The sequence below is a fragment of the Triticum aestivum genome, chromosome 3B, assembly GCF_018294505.1.
Source record: "Triticum aestivum cultivar Chinese Spring chromosome 3B, IWGSC CS RefSeq v2.1, whole genome shotgun sequence".
Lineage (NCBI taxonomy): Eukaryota > Viridiplantae > Streptophyta > Magnoliopsida > Poales > Poaceae > Triticum > Triticum aestivum.
The window spans coordinates 694,038,754-694,044,753 of record NC_057801.1 but is presented as its reverse complement, the minus strand read 5'-3'; positions in this window follow the sequence as shown (position 1 = coordinate 694,044,753).

Sequence of the window (6,000 nt, the reverse complement as noted above, 5' to 3'; positions counted from 1 at the left end):
GCTCTCTAACTGGTGCTTTTTATAAGAGGATGATGACTAAACAATAAAATTAAATAGATTGTCCCTTCGCAGAGGGAAGCAGGGATTTGCAGAGGTGCCAGAGCTCGAGCTTTTAAAACATAGATGAATATAATTTTGAGCGGTATGCTTTCATTGTCAACATAACAACCAAGAGATCTCAGCATCTTCCATACTAGATACATTATAGGCAGTTCCCAAACAGAATGGTAAAGTTTTTACTCCCCCTCCACCGACAAGCACACTCCATGGCTGGTCCGAAACAATGGGTACCGTCCATACCAACAGCAATCCTGGGGGAGTTTTGTTTGATATTATATTTTGATTTGATTTGAGCATGGAACTGGGCATCCTGATTACCATCCACTTTCTCGTGAATGACAAGTGAATCAACACTCATCATGACAATAACCCACCTAGTATGGTAGATATTGACAGCCCCCGGTCGCTACATGAGCGATTCGGGCATACAAAAAAATTATTATTTGAAGGTTTAGAGTTTGGCACATGCAAATTTACTTGGAACGGCAGGTAAATACCGCGTATAGGTAGGTATGGTGGATTAATATGGAACAGATTTGGGCTTATGGAAGTGGATGCACAAGCGGTATCCCCGCTTAGTACAAGTGAAGGCTAGCAAAAGATTGAGGAGCAACCAACTAGAGAGCGACAACAGTCATAAATATCGTGGAGGCTATGTTGATTTTGTTTCAACTACATGCGTGAACATGTGCCAAGTCAAGCCATCGAATCATTCAAATGAGGATACCATCCTATCATACTACATCGCAACCATTTTAAAAGCATGTTGGCATGCAAGGTAAATCGTTATAAACTCCTAGCTAATTAAGCATGGCATGAGTAACTATAATCTCTAATTGTCATTGAAAACGTTTTTCATTCATAATGAGCTGAATCAAAAATGATGAGCTAATCATATTTACAAAAACAAAATAGGTCGAGTCATACCAACTTTTCTCCATCTCAATCATTTCATCATATATCTTCATTATTGCCTTTCACCTGCACAACCAAACAGTGTGGATAATAATAATAGTGCACGTGCATTGGACTAAGCTGGAACCTGCAAACATATTTTCGAAGGAGAAGACTGATATGTCTCCAACGTATCTATAATTTTTTATTGTTCCATGCTATTATATTATCTATTTTGGATATTTTATATGCATTAATATGCTATTTTATATTATTTTTAGGACTAACCTATTAACCTAGAGCCCAGTGCCAGTTTCTGTTTTTTGCCTGTTTTAGAGTTTCACAGAAAAGGAATACCAAACGGAGTCCAAACGGAATAAAACTTTCGCGATGATCTTTCTTGGACCAGAAGCAAACCAGGAGACTTGGAGATGAAGTCGGAGAAGCAACAAGGTGGCCACGAGGGCGGAGGGCGCGCCCCCTACCTCGTGGGCCCCTTGAGGGTGTCCTGACCTAATTCTTTCCCTCATGTATACTCTTATACCCCGAAACCATCAGGGGGAGCCACGAAAACACTTTTCCACCACCGTAACCTTTTGTACCCGTGAGATCCCATCTAGGGACCTTTTCCGGCATCTTGCCGGAGGGGGATTCGATCATGGAGGGCTTCTACATCAACACCATTGCCCTTCCGATGAAGTGTGAGTAGTTTACCATAGACCTATGGGTCCATAGGTAGTAGATAGATGGCTTCTTCTCTCTCTTTGATTCTCAATACCATGTTCTCCTTGTTGTTATTGGAGATCTATTCGATGTAATACTCTTTTGCGGTGTGTTTGCCGAGATCTGATGAATTGTGGATTTATGATCAGATTATCTATCAATATTATTTCAATCTTCTCTGAATTCTTATATGCATGATTTGATATCTTTGCAAGTCTCTTCGAATTATCGGTTTAGTTTGGCCTACTAGATTGGTTTTTCTTGCAATGGGAGAAGTGCTTAGCTTTGGGTTCAATCTTGCGGTGTCCTTTCCCAGTGACAGTAGGGGAAGCAAGGCACGTATTGTATTGTTGCCATCGAGGATAAAAAGATGGGGTTTTAATCATATTGCTTGAGTTAATTCTTCTACATCATGTCATCTTACTTAATGCGTTACTCCATTCTTTATGAACTTAATACTCTAGATGTAGGCAGGAGTCGGTCGATGCGTGGAGTAATAGTAGTAGATGCAGAATCATTTCGGTCTACTTGACACGGACGTGATGCCTATGTTCATGATCATTTCCTTAGGTATCATCATAATTATGCGCTCTTCTATCAATTGCTCGATAGTAATTTGTTCACCCACGGTATTATTTTCTATCTTGAGAGAAGCCACTAGTGAAACCTATGGCCCCCGGGTCTCTTTTCCATCATATTAAATCTCTTTTCCATCATATAGGTTCTATTTTCCATCATATTAGTTTCCGATCTACTATTTAGCAATATTTTACTTTCTGATCTATAAACCAAAAATACCAAAAATATTTACTTTACCGTTTATCTATCTCTATAAGATCTCACTTTTGCAAGTAACCATGAAGGGATTGACAACCCCTTTGTTGCGTTGGGTGCAAGTTTGTTTGATTTTTGGTGCAGGTATTCGGTGACTTGTGCGTTGTCTCCTACTGTATTGATACCTTGGTTCTCAAACTGATTGAAATACTTACTCTACTTTGCTGCATCACCCTTTCCTCTTCAAGGGAAAAACCAACGCAAGCTCAAGAGGTGGCAAAGACAAAGTAATATGGGCTCTCTGTTAGATCAACAATAATGCATATGAGAGCCACTCAACATTTTCATCGTGGTCTTCTCCTCTCGACCCAAAGAAAAGAAAAGAATTTCAAAGAAACACACTAAAATATTTTTGGATTTTTTGTTTTTCTGAAGAGAGTAAAACAAGAACGAGAACAAATATTTACACGGGAAAGCTCCCAACAAGCAAAAGAAGAACGAGAAATCCTTTTGGGTTTTCTTTAATACTACTACTAAACAAGGATGGAAAGAAAAACTAAAAAGAAGCTACAACTATTTTTTTTGGATTTTCTCAAAGTTTTTCAAACACACAAGAAGAAAGTGAGAAAAAGAAATAAACTAACATGGATAATACAATGAAAAAGTATGAACACCGACAACTGGAATGAGTGTGTGAACATGAATGTAATGTCGGTGAGAAATATGTACTCCCCTAAGCTTAGGCTTTTAGCCTAAGCTGGTCTATGCCCATGGATCAAAGTAACCCTCTCCTGGGTACCGAGGAGGATCCTGATGGTTCCACTGGTTAGCGAGCTCCTGTGGCTCCCACTGATAAACATACTCCTCATACGAATCATGTGATGGTTCTAGCTCAGGAACTGGGGATCGCATCCGCTCGCAGTATGAATAAGTGTCCTCGGGCATGATGAGGTACCTGCCTGATTGAATATCGAACAAAGAAGGTGCAGGCAAAGTAATAATCTGACAAGTCTTCTGGCTGAATACCGGGTCATAGATGAGTCTCTCGTCCTTATCATCACTAATAAAATCATGTGCTACCATACTATTATAGTCTAAGTACCTAGTGGGCAACAACATCTCCTCTTCCTCATCATGCCTAAGTGGTATCTCGAAGCGTCTAGCAAGGCGGGAGGCATAGGTACCTCCGAAAACAGGATCTCTCGAACGGTTTAGACTCAACCGTCGAGCAACCATAGCGCCCAAACTAAAAGTTCTATCATGAAGTAAAGCATGGCGCAAAACAACAAGGTCCGGGGCACTAAGGCCTCAGCGCTCCCCATGACCAATTAAACACCTCCCACCAAATAATGAGTAATAACGCAGAACAGGAAAATGCAAACTAGCCACTATCGCTTCCGACACCCCTCTCTCTTCCCCTATGGTAACTTTCATCGATAAAATCTTCCACATCTCTAGGACGTGGTTCACTGACGCTGCCCTCATAAGGTAATTTGCAAACCTCGCAAAATTCATAAAGCGTCATCTCCTTATGCTCATCATATAAATAAAACTCTACCATGGGTGTTGATTTCCTAGCATGAAAGTGAAAATTTTGCACGAAGGTATTGGTGAGTAGGAGGTATTGATCACACTGATCATGGAGGAAGTCGGTGATGCCTGCATTCTCAGCCAAATTATAAAAATCCTCATAAATTCCGGCCGCCCTCAAGAATGCATCACTTGGCCATTCACACAGACGAACCTTCATGGTGCGAGGAAGGTTGTACTTTGGCTTCTTCTTTTCTTCATTTTCATTTTCCTTTGAACCATGGCTTGAAGAGCCTCTCAACCATCTTTTCATCATTTCTTTTGTCTGAAAATTTCTGAAATTTTTAGTGGTTCAAAGTAAAATTGAACCAAACTCAACAAGATTGATAGCAACTACTCCTACAAGTGTCTAGAGGCTATACCATGCACCAAAACTACTTTGGACCATATAAATTTGAGATGCAAGCTCAAGAACTGGGTCACCACAGCAGCAAAAATTTGCAATATATAAGCACTTGAACAAAAACTAATTGGACCATTGAAGGAGTCACATACCAAAGAACAATCCCCCCAAATAGTTTTGCAAATGGAGCTTTGCACAAGGATATCAAAAATGGCAGCAAGATGAGCTAGAACACGGGTTTGAGAAACGGGATGAATTTTTTTCTGGAGGAAGACAAAGTGGATGGGTGCTGGAATAAGTGAGGGGGACCCACGTGGGATCCACAAGGCAGGGGGCGGGCCCTCCACCCTTGTGGTCCACTGGTGCATCCTCCTGGTGCATTCTTAGTGCTAGAAATTCTCAAATATTCTATAAAAAATCATACTAAATTTTCAGGGCATTTGGAGAACTTTTATTTTTGGGACATTTTTTATTGCACGGATAATTCATAAAATAGACATATAATACTATTTTTGCTTTATTTTTTCTAAATATCAGAAAGTAAAAAGTGTGTACAGGAAGTTGTGCTTTCTAAATTCATCCATCTCATGCCCATCAAAAGGAATCCATTAACAAGGTTGATCAAGTCTTATTAACAAACTTCTTCCGACTGACATGAAACCGGAGAATTTTCAAATAACACTAGGTTACCTCAACGGTTATATGCACATCCCCAACAATAAGGATATCATATTTCTTTTTGACAATAGGATGAGGGAATTCAAAACCTCCAATAGCAATAGTTGAAAATTTTCCAATAGAATTGATGCTATTCACTTGTGGTTGTTTCTTCGAAAAGTGTACCATATGTTCATTACCATTAACATGAAAAGTGACATTGCCTTTGTTGCAATCAATAACAGCTCCTGCAGTATTCAAAAAGGGTCTACCATGGATGATCGACATACTATCGTCCTTTGGAAAATCAAGAAAAACAAAGTCCGTTAGGATAGTAACGTTTGCATCCACAACAGGCACATCCTCACAAATACTGATGGGTATAGCAGTTGATTTATCAACCATTTGCAAAGAGATTTCAGTAGGTTTCAACTTATTCAATTCAAGTCTATGATACAAAGAGAAATGCATAACACTAACACCGGCTCCCAGATCACATAAAGCAGTTTTTACATAGTTTCTTTTAATGGAGCATGGTATAGTTGGTATTCATGTGTCTCCTAGTTCCTTTCGTATTCCACCCTTAAAAGTATAATTGGAAAGCATGGTGCAAATTTCAGCTTCCAGTATCTTTCTTTTATTAGTGACACTATCTTCCATATACTTAGCATAAGGAGACATTTTCAGAATATCAGTCAAACGCGTACGTAAAAAGACAGGTCTAAGCATTTCAACAAAGCGCTCAAAATCCTCATCATCCTTTTTCTTGGATGGTTTAGGAGGAAAGGGCATGCGTTTCTAAACCCATGGTTCTCTTTCTTTACCATGCTTCCTAGTAACAAAGTCTCTCTTATCGTAATGTTTATTCTTGGGTTGTGGGTTATCAAGATCAACAACATGTTCAATCTCCACATCGTTATCATTGCTAGGTTGAGCATCAACATGAACATTATCATTAA